The 12293-nt window shown below is 34.6% G+C and overlaps 1 pseudogene; it reads left to right on the forward strand.

The window, feature by feature from the left end:
• The first annotated feature begins 518 nt into the window (after positions 1 to 518).
• Positions 519 to 9491, forward strand: LOC107666709 (TNF receptor-associated factor 2-like; annotated as a pseudogene).
• The last annotated feature ends 2802 nt before the right edge of the window (positions 9492 to 12293 follow it).

Below are 12293 nucleotides of genomic sequence, written 5' to 3' on the forward strand. Positions count from 1 at the left end.
TCTGTCTGTCTGTCTGTCTGTCTGTCTCTCTCTCTCTCTCTCTCTCTCTCTCTATAGAGCGCATATGTTTTGACCATTTGGTTTTATATATATTTTAGAATATTATTCTATAATATTTCTAAAATATTGTGTTATTTTTCTAAATTCCTCGATATTATTATCAGCACTGTTATCATCATTATTCATTATTTTAGCTTTACATGTGATGCTGTACATGTACAGTAGATCTGTTTAAGAGTCAATATATCATACATTTGTATGACTATTATGTACTATATTTACATTATGCACAAAAACAAAATAATACTGACAGTAATAAAAATAAAGAATATGACTAGCATACATTGAAATGGATATGATGTATTTACATTATGCACCAAATACAATTTTGCCTGCATTTCAGCAGGTTATTATGATAGTCCTCCTGTAAAAAAAAAGAGAAAAAGAAACAAGCTCAGAGATTCAAAAGCCCAGTGCACGCTCACATTATGACGTAATCCAGTGAAAGAGCACGCGCTCTTCTCAACAATGTCGACCACCAAAACACAGCAGCCGCGCCGCGCGCCTCCGTCCAGCAGAACACGAGCACAACCGAGCAAATGAAAGCGAAATCTCATCGCTGAGCGGTGAGTCAGTGCGTCCGTCTCATAATGCACTCTTTGATTCTTATTTTGTCGCGTTCATGTTTATTGTCAGGATCACCATATCCCTTTAATGCATGTAAAAGAGGCGTGGCAGTACAGAACGCACGCAACAACCATCCGAAAGATGATGCATTTGCTTAGCAACAGAGGAAAAGATGAGATGTGCAATTGTCAGCTGACTGTATGATGTATATCGACGGGCTGCATGGTCGATATCAGACAAAAGTGCTTTGAGATATGCATGAAGGGTTCTAGTGCGTGTTTCATGTGAATGTTTACACCACTGTACAGTATTATACATCGCTTGTGTGGATGTCTGTATGCAAACGCACACATACAAGCAAAACTGAAACAGAAACAAAGAGATGACGGTTTCATATTATGTGGCCTGCTGTGCGTGAGTCTCTTAGGTCTTTTATTTAAATGTTTATCTAATTACTGTAGAGTATTTTTATTTCACCCTGTGCAATTGCTAGCAGAGGATAACAATCTTACCAAACAAATAAATTGTATAAATGCACAAATAATAATGCTATTGATTGTTCATAATGTGCTTACAAACAGCAAGACAGCTCTAAATATGTTTCTAAAAACATAACAAACCACACAAAAATGTGTTAGGTGCAATTCTACATTTTGCATGTCAGTGATTATTTAATTTAGTTCTTTAAAAGTAAACGATTTGCTAAATAGCTAGGTAAACAATAACATAAAATGAGCAATAAACCACAGTCAGATCATCAGGATCCTAATTTAAAACTGAGGGTTTTGCATCACCCCGAACGAGTTTATTTCATGATAATGTCTGTCCGACTTTGCATTATCTCACCAAATAAATAAATACTCATGAAATATTGATTTGGAATGTAGAATTATGATTGCAGAGTATGGAAGCCTGTTTCTGCCACAGGATAAACAAAATAAAAGTATATATCTTGCAAGAAATATCTTACAAAAAAAGTCAGGACTGTGAGATATAAACTCAGAATTGAGAGGAATAAACTTGCAATTTTGAGAAAAAAAAAAAGTCAAAATGGTGAGATAAACCTAGAACTGAAAACTTACAATTGTGAGAAAAAAGTCAGAATTGTGAAATAAAAAGTTGCTTTTTTATTTAAAAATTGTTTATGAGAAAAACCTCTGAATTTTATGTTTATGTCTTGCAATTTTTACTTTTTTTTCTTTAGAATTGCAAGAAACAAAGTCTGAATTTTGAGATGAAATCCACAATTTTATTTTGTGGCAGAAACAAGCTTCCATGATACAATTATACAGTTTAAATATTTTTGACTGAGGGTTTTGCATCACCCTTAAAGGGTTTATGTTATGATATTTTCTGCCTGACTTTACATTATCTCACTGATTCACCAAAGAAATAAATACACTGACATGAAATTTTGGCCACGGAATAATAGTAGTTGCAACTTTTTATTTTTCACAATTCTGAGTTTATATCTCACAAGAAATACTTGCAAGAAATAAACTCGCAGTTTTGAAGAAAAAGTCAGAATTGCAAGAAATAAATTTGCAATTTTGAGGAAAAAAGTCAGAATTTTGAGATAAAAACTCAGAAATGTGGGATATAACTCCGAATTGTGAGATCTAAACATGCATTTTCATGAAAAAGTCAGAATTATAAGATATGAACTCAGAATTGCAAAATGTAAACTTATTACTAGCAATATTGAGAAAGTCAGAATTGTGTAAACTCAGAACTGTGAGCTATGAAACTGGCAATTGTGAGAAAAAAAGTCAAAATAGTGAGATAAAAAGTTGCGATTTTTTAAAAACATTTTTATTCCATGACGGAAGCAATAAAGAAAAACAGAATTGCGAGATGTAAACTCAGATTTCAGTGGAAAAAAGTCAGACTTGCGAGAACTGATATAAACTTTGTTTTTTTTATTCAATGGCAGAAACAAGCTTCCATAGCAGAGTGATACAATCATACAGTTCATTATGATTATACAAATTAGACCACAGAATGCCTTGATTGACCAATCAGAATCAAGAATTCCAGAGAGCTGTGTAATAATCTTTATTCTTAAGGGAAAGCCCATTAAGTTGTTATCTACTGTATGTTTAATAGGAGTTTCTGCCACTGTGTATTCTCTTTGGTTTAGATCAGGAAGGTTTAGAGGAGGACATGGCTGCTCAAGAACCCTCTCCCCCGTCCTCCATGGAGAACAATAAGCCAGGGTTCCCAAAGAAGATTCTGGCCAACAAACTTGAAGACAAACATTTATGCAATTGCTGTCAGAACATTTTGAGAAGACCGTTCCAAGCGCGGTGCGGCCATCGCTTTTGTTTTTACTGCTTCAACCGGACTGTTGGGTAATTCAGTCTGCTGATCGAAAACAGATGCCGATCAAATTCATTTCTGATGTGATGACTTTAAAACATTAAATCAAAGATCATAAGGGCAATTGACATGAAATTCCATAAATCACAAAAATACTGGAATGATGACACTTTTTGAGAACACTACTATTAAAAAGTTTGGGGTTTGTAAGATTTTTTTCTTCTGCTCACTAAGGCAGCATTTTTTTTTTAATTACAGTAAAACAGTAAAAATGTGAAATATTATTACAATTTCAAATAACTATTTTCTATGTGAATATATTTTAAAATGTAATTTATTCCTGTGATCAAAGCTGGATTTTCAGCATCATTACTCCAGTCTTCAGTGTCACATGTTTCTTCAGAAATCATTCGAGTCTGCTGATTTGCTGCTCAAGAAACATTTCTGATTGTTATTATCAATGTTGAAAACTTCACATTTAATGTGGAAACCGTGATGCACTTTCTTCAGGATCCTTTGAGGAATAGAAAAGAATAAATATAGAAATTCTTCAAAAGAACAGCATTTATTTGAAGTATCCAAAGTATCAATTATCAATGACTTTGCTGTCACTTTTATCAATTTAATGCATTATGCATCTAATATATGTATATATCAAAATAGTACGTGTGTCGCATTGCCATTTCAGATCTGGACCACAGAAATGTAATGCCTGTATCAAGGAGGACATCTTCGAAGAGCCCACGTCAATCCTCGTACAAGGATGTGTAAGTGCAAATGCTTTGCTTAAAGGGTTAGTTCACCCAAAAATGAAAATTCTGTCATTAATTACTCACCCTTTAATGTGAAATATCCAGACTTGTGAGTGTTTTTAAAACGATTTAAAGCCAAACCTTTATTGTAGAGCGTGCGCATTCCCTGTGTTTTCTTGCAGGCGTTTCCCGACAATGCTGCCAGAAGAGAAGTTGAAAATCTTCCAGCTGTGTGCTTCAACGAAGGCTGCTCCTGGAAAGGCAGTATTAAAGATTATGAGGTAACAACTACATGTGCATAAACATCTAGTGTAAATGGACAGCTTCTCATTATTCAGTGGGTAACTTGTGTCATATCACTGTTTTTTTGTAGTTGAGCCATGAGGGGAAGTGTGAGTTCATGATTCTGCCGTGTCCCTTGTGCAAAGAGGCTCAACTGCAAGTACTGTAAAGAGCCATTTCACTTCAAAAACATCAAGGTAAGTGAGTGCTCTGAGAAAAGACTGGAAGAAATAAAAAGCTCTTTATGTCACGAAATATTGTGTTTTCACAGGCCCATGATGAGATCTGTCCCAAATATCCCATGATTTGTGAAGGATGTGCGAAGAAGAAAATCCCCAGAGAAAAGGTGTGGTAATCAAAAACATATCGTTCAGTAACACTGAGTTAAGAAAACAGAACAAGCAATATGTATGGATTCTTTGCTCTCCTCTTTTTAGTATGTTGACCACATCAAGTTCTGCAGCAAATTCAGGACTCCGTGCAGATATCATGTGGTTGGCTGCGACATGTCAGTAAGTACAGTTTTCATAGCTAGTTTACGGTTTTGAAAACAATTTTACAAAAATAACCACAATCAGTTCAAATCAGTCCAAAAATGGTCATGAACTACCCTTTTCTTCTTCTCCATCCCAAAACTCAATGTACAACATAATGTACATACAACACAGGGTTGTTATTGTTAAAACTAAATGCTAAATATTAGTTTAACTTGAAGTACTAAAATAACTAAAACTAATAAATAAAAATGAATGATAAAAAACTTTGTAGACATTAAAAAACACTGATAAAAATGATAAACGCAACAAAATGTCAAAATATGAACTAAAATTAAAGTGAAAGAAAATAATAAAGAATACAATATACAATGTTCAGGAAATAGCAATGGAATAGCAAATAAATAAATATGGTATGGGAATAGACCATTATTAAATAAAACTTTTAAAATGTTTAACTGAAATAAAGTAAAAAAAAAAGTAGATGAAAAACAAACTTTAAAAAAACGTAATGACTTCGCAACAAACTGAAATAAAATAACTACGTTGAAGCACTAAAAATTCTAAAACTGAAATAAATAGAAATGAAAACTAAATAGAAATATTAAAAAAAACATTAATATTTAATTAATATTTTACAAAAGCACAACAAACTTAAGCTAAAATAATAAAACTGAAAATAAATGCTAATTCAAAATATTGATAAATGCTTAATGTAATAATAATAATAATAATTTATTTATTACAGATACAAATATAAAACTAGAAGGTGAAGAACTACAAATAAATAAAAACTATTAAAATGTTTGTAAACGGAAATAAAGTAACCAAACTGAAATAAAAGCTGAAGTACTAAAATCACTAAAACTGAAATAAAAATAAATTAAAACTAAATAGAAATATTAAAAAATAAATAAATAAAAATGACAAAACAACATAACAAAATGACTTAAACTTAAGTTACAACAAAAACTAAACATTTAAAAATAAGAGTTAATTAAAAATATCCTGTGCAGAACTCAACTCACAATGCAGTTGCACGATGCAAACCACATGATTGGAGGAATCATTCACATCTGTAGCATAAATCACGCTGAAGTTTAATCCAGTTGGTTTCTCTTTGAGGTGGAGAAGGAGAAGATCCACGATCACGAGCGTGCCTGTGCTCACGAACATCTCAACCTGCTGTTGCACTACATCATGGGCATGAAGGTCCGTCTGGAGGGCCTGCAGCCCCAAAGCCTGGAGCTGGCCGGTCACAAAGCACACGAGCTTCACCAGGCGCTCCGAGACCTGGAGACCAGAGTCAGTCAGCTGAGCGCCATCCCCGGCCCGACCGGACCTCCCGTGCAGGGGGTCCCCTCCTCTTCATCTTCATCCTCGTCCTCCTCCGCCGTGCCTCCGCCTCCTGCCACACTGCCCACCTCCTTCACTCCTCTGCCCAGCTCGGTGGGCGCAGCGCTGGAGCTCCAGCTGCACAGCGAGAAGACCAAGGTGGCGGATCTGGGCCGTCGCTGCCAGGAGCTGGAGGTGAAGGCGGGGACGTTTGAAGACGTGGTCTGCGTGCTAAACCGAGAAGTGGAGCGCTTCGCAACCACCACGGAGGCCAGCAACCGCCAACACAGACTCGATCAGGACAAAATCGAGGCTCTTAGTAACAAGGTAACCCTGTTAAGACTGATATAGGAAATAACAGTCAGAAAAATCTAATTTTTTTAAATGGAACAGTTTATTGAAGATTTAGGTTGCATATGTGTTTATGTTGTGTATACATCAGGCTTTTATGTCTCATATATAGTGAGAATATGGAAGAAAAACAGCTCAATTTTATTCAGAGGCCCAAACTGAGCAAAATATGCAATTTGATGCTGATGCTGATATTTATATGGCCAAAAAGAAAAATTAAATTTTGATAGCTTGTAATGTAAATTAATGAGACTTGTATAACACTATAGCAGATACTTACACAAAATGAATATAAATATCAGTTGTGACCTGTAACTTCCATAATATGTCTCAGTAAGTTGATATTTAAATGCATAGTTTAATGATCAAAGGTCTATAATTTCAAAACATATGCAATGAAAATACAATGATGATTGCGAGATGAACAAATAAACGCTCCTCAAAAGACTGATGACCATATTTGATATTCACATTTTAACATGATTATTTATTATTGTGAATAAATTAGGATTAAATATATTAATATTGCATTTTTTTTGTATTTACTACTACTTCTAAAAATAACAATAATAATACATAACTAAGAAGCCTTTTTAGATGATATTATATTCAAATAGAAATTTATTTTTGTGAATAAATTAGAATTTAAATATATGCTAATATTGCATTTTTTATTTTCAATATATGTAAAAAATAAACGATGTATGCATCTATGTATGTTATATATGTATGCAAATATATAAATGAAACTAAGAGAATACATAATAATAATAATAAAATGGAAGCTTTTAAAAATACAAATAGGGTAATTTCAAGTGAATATATAATCAATATAAGTTGTCACGCTACAGTATATCTCCCATTAATATGACTTATTAAGATTATATTTGATATTGATCAAAGCTCTGTAGTTTCAAATCAAATAATGCAACCCGATACAATGATGATTGAGAGATGAACAAAAAAACGTTCCTCAAAAGCCAGATGATCTTATTTGATACTCACATTTGAACATGATTTTTAAAAACAAAAACAAATTATGTATAATCAAGTAAACCTAAGTGTTCATCTTGAAATATTACTAACAATATAAGAGCTATTCTTATGTTTACTCTATAAAAATCAGTATTTCACAGCAAAAACGATAAGTGAAGCACAAGCTGAAAGTGAACATTTGTACAATTACAACTAAAATGCCTTTTGCTTGCTTAAAAAAATATAAACTATCAGTCAAACGACAGAAGGCATGTAGTAGATTGTGTACAACAGGGTTTTCAGAAAAGTAGATAATTAAGAGGCTTTAGAAATGTGCGTATTGAATATAATACAGTAGGCTTTAAAGGGTTAATATTGCCAGTATAAATCTTTAGCTCTGTGATCGCATCTTTCTTTGCCACGTGAGAATCATTGATGCTCTAAATCTAATCAAACGGCCTCAACACGTCCGTATTTCTCCATCACGTGTGTCTCATGTAGGTTCGTCAGCTGGAGCGGCAGGTGGGCGTTAAAGACCTGACTGTGGCTGAAATGGAGGGCAGATTGCGGGAGATGTCTGCCACCACGTTTGACGGCGTCTTCATCTGGCGGATATCAGATTTCACTAAAAAGAGACAAGATGCCATTGCCGGACGGGCGCCTGCCATGTTTTCACCCGGTAAAAACAACCACATTAGTCAGAATAGACACAGTAATTCTTTGATTTGTCAATTATATATTATTTGGACCAACATGCTCTTTGGTTTTGTTCAGCATTTTACACAAGCAAGTACGGCTATAAGATGTGCCTGCGGATTTACCTGAACGGGGACGGGACAGGTCGTGGAACGCATCTCTCGCTGTTTTTTGTGGTGATGAGAGGAATGAATGACGCACTGCTCAAATGGTCCTTCAACCAGAAGGTACATCACCATGTTTTTTTTACACTGCTTGTCTTCAGACTAATGCTAATTGTGACCCTGGACCACAAAACCAGTCATAAGGGTCAGTAAATAAGCTTTCCATTGATTTATGGTTTGTTAGGATAGGACAATATTTGGCCGAGATACAACTATTTGAAAATCTGAGAGTGCAAAAAAATCAAAATATTGAGAAAATCAGCTTTAAAGTTGTCCAAATGAAGTTCTTAGCAATGCATATTACTAATCAAAAATTACGTTTTGATATATTTACGGAAGGAAATTTACAAAAAATCTTCATGGAACATGATCTTTACTTAATATCCTAATGATTTTTGGCATAAAAGAAAAATCAATAATCTTGACCCATATTTTTGGCTATTTTAGTATTTTTGGCTATTGCTACAAATATAACTGTGCTACTTATGACTGCTTTTGTGGTCCAGGGTCATAACTGTGTTAAAGCTGCAATGAGGAGTATTCATTTTTACAGTATTTTTATCAATAGTAAAACTCTTGATAAAAATAAACTATATTGTTACTTTTCATGAAAGGTCATTTAAATTCAAATAGGACAAACTTTAAGTGATTAAGTAATTTATTTATGTGTGTGTGTGTGTGTGTGTGTGTGTGTGTATGTATATATATTACAAATATACCCCAGCGACTTAAGACTGGTTTTGTGCTCCAGGGTCACATATATTAGTATATATATGACTATATATTAGTATATTTTATGTTATTAAATTATATATTTGATTATCTATTTTAATATTAAGAATAGTTTTAACATTCTGTGTTGTAACCAAGGCCATGCAGGTGGGGAAAATGAAATGAACCAATTATCACAGCCTAACCTATCCTAGTTCAAAATGCATGCATTGTTATGTGTTTGTGAGCTGAAGTTAGTTACTTTTTTCCAGGTGACGCTGATGCTGCTGGACCAGAGTAACAGAGAGCACATCATCGACGCATTCCGTCCCGACATCACTTCCTCCTCATTCCAGAGGCCTGTAAGCGAGATGAACATCGCCAGCGGCTGCCCGCTCTTCTGTCCGCTGTCCAAGCTGGAGGGCAAGAACTCATACATACGTGACGACACCATCTTCATCAAAGCCATCGTGGACCTCACTGGCCTTTAGGTGTTCTACTTTCGTACGACATGGTGAGACGCTGCCTCTGACGCGGGATCTGCTTCACCACAGCAGGAGATTTGTTCCATGACGTCTGTTTTGACACGTTTCCCTGCATGTGCTAAGCCTTCACAAATGTCGCACTGATGCATAGTTCCAGAAAGGGTCGGTAGAGTTCTATAATAGGAAAAAACGGTCGTGAAACACTGGAATTGAACGTGAAGTCCGGTCCAGTTACATAGTGTAGATTACAATGCAAAATCTAAAGGAATAGTTCAGCCAAAAATGAACATTTCCTGAAAATCTGACCATCCAAGATGTAGATGAGTTTGTTTCTTCATTAGGTTTGGAGAAATGTAGTATTGCATCACTTGCTCACCAATGGATGCTCTGCAGTGAATGGGTGCCGTCAGAATGAGAGTCTGATAAAAAGTAATCCACACCACTCCAGTCCAGCAGTTGACTTATGAAGACAAAAAACTGCATGTCTGAAAGAAACAAATCCATCATTAAGGCATTTTTAACTGCACACGAGGCCTCTATCCAATATATTGCTTTCTCCAGTGAAAAAAGTCTGAATCAGGAGAGACATATGCACAGATCAAACACTGCTAACAAGCTAAAACAGTCCTAAACAAATATGTGGGTGGATTTTGATGTGAAAGGACAACAGGGATGGACTTCTTCACTGGAGGAAGCATTATTATGAATTCGTATCTTGGCCAAAAGCAATTGCGGTTTGAAGTTAAAATGTCATGATGGATTTGTTTTTTTAATACAAACACGCAGCTTTTGGCTTCACAAGATGTTAAGTGATGGACTGGAGTAGTGTGGATTACTTGTGGATTATTGTGATGTTTTTATCAGCTGTTTGGACTCTTATTCTGACGGCACCCGTTCACTGCAGAGTGAAAAACTGATATAATGCTAAACTTCTCCAAATTTGTTGCAATGAAGAAACAAACTCATTTACATCTTGGATGCCCTGAGGGGGAGTACATTTTCAGCAAATTATTATTTTAGTTTGAACTATTCCTTTAAGCTCTTCAGCAGAACAGGCTTTTTTGCATTTACTGTACTAATTACTGTAGGTGGAAAATGGAATCACGGTAAAATGCGTTAATATTATCAGTAGCTGAATGCATCCTCTAATTAGACAATTTAATAAACAAACACGCTGCTTAGCATTTTAGTAAATTGCAATTTGCATGTCGAAGACACTTGCTAAGTGGATAAATTGTGCTCCTGTAGTGCAAAACTGTTTTTTTTTGAGGGTCAAGGGGGTTTTAATTGTCCCACAGTAAGTATAGTGAGGGTCATGATGGTGGATTTCCTTTAATCGGTGTTTGGATACATCTGTGGAAGATAGTTAAAAATCGTATAAATCTTACCGTAGGTGAAATATAAACAGTCCTGGGCAGGAGTCCTGTGCACATGGATATTCAAGTTATTACGTTGCATTTTGTATATTTATAAGAAACAACGACAAGTCTTGTTATTACTTTTGTAAATAAGAATATTTCTACAGTTTACATGCTTGAGTTTGTAGTGCTTGCCGGCTTCATGGAGTGCGAGTTTGTATTCTATTCCTTTTCAATTCTTCTCACTGCCAAACGACGTACAAGGCAGTTTGCATATTTTCTAGGCTAAATTGAGACGTTTCCACAGGACCAAGCATTTGAAAAAACGTTTGCTATACAATTCTCTTTTATATTTGGCATTGGGGGGTGTAACTAGTTAACCAGAATCCACTGATTTTAAACCAGTTATGACAACTATTGAAACTTCTCTGTGCATGGGAGGCCTCAATCTGCAAATGCACATGATATTTATCGCACACAGTTTACTCATCCAGTGAGTGACGACACCACTGCTGACATACGATGGATAAAATAAATATTAAACATAACGATGATTATTTTATATGATACACTGCTTCTATTCTTACAAAATGAAAGCAGATATCGATATATTCATACTATATAAGCGATCGATATGTATCTTTATATATAACCATAAACTCTCAAAGTGAGGGATCTTTATACAGTAAATGTATATGCAGTTTACATCTATTTTATTATATTTAATGCATATTATTTATATAGCTGTACATGTGCAGTCATGGTGGTTTAAAACTAATTTTAACTTCTTCTTAGTAAATTGTCAGAAATACAGGTTGATTTGTACATGCGATGCCTTGCGATAACCTAAATCCGATCACTTGATAGGAGAAATAGTTCATCTCAAAGCTGAGGATCTATAAACTGCAATACTGATGAAGCTCAGCTTTAGGGCTTTTATTAAAAGGGACGAAATAAATGATACCAGACGTTAAAAAAAGATATGTTAGACTGTGTTTCTGTGACATTATTTGTGCCAAATATGCATAGTGAAGTGCTGTTAGAGTTATTAGATAATGAGCTGTCCTTTAATGAAAACTGATTGAATGTATGTCAAACTCAACATGTGCAATTTTATAAAAACCCAAATTTAATTTCACTCTTTAAATTGAGATCTGTGCCAGGTGAAATTTCCCAGCTAATTTTTCCAAGTATATTACACACTGCGAATTATAAACGTACAGATTTGTAAAATTCATAACAATGGACTGCTCATTCAAAACATTTGATTACTTTTAATGAATAATTCTTCTGGCTAACAAAAGTTACTAAATGTTGTATGTACCAAAAAATAAGCTACAATAATTAATGCCAAACTTTCATTTCAAGTTTGACTGCTCACTTTTTTTCTCCACCTTTTAGAAAGATGTTTTTCCTGTACCTTTATCTCTTTTAATTTTATCCAAGTATGTTTCTATGTAACATGCAAAAATGGTCATAAAACATAAAAAAAACATTTCACAAACCTTGATCTTGGCTACTGTTGATATTTTACAATCTCATGATCATGGTCTGCTCAGTCACTTGATTTTACGCTCATCAAGAAGAACAAACAAACAAATACATGTTGTTATTATGCATAATTAACATTGCTGGCTGTTTTAGAAACACATTTCAGAATGATAATTCATAAAAAAAAAAAATAATAAAAAAAAAAAATATCACGTTTGGCCACTGGCGTGTTTGGTGGGGTTAGTGCCACAAT

The sequence above is a fragment of the Sinocyclocheilus anshuiensis genome, unplaced genomic scaffold (genome assembly GCF_001515605.1).
Source record: "Sinocyclocheilus anshuiensis isolate Anshui unplaced genomic scaffold, SAMN03320099.WGS_v1.1 scaffold245, whole genome shotgun sequence".
Lineage (NCBI taxonomy): Eukaryota > Metazoa > Chordata > Actinopteri > Cypriniformes > Cyprinidae > Sinocyclocheilus > Sinocyclocheilus anshuiensis.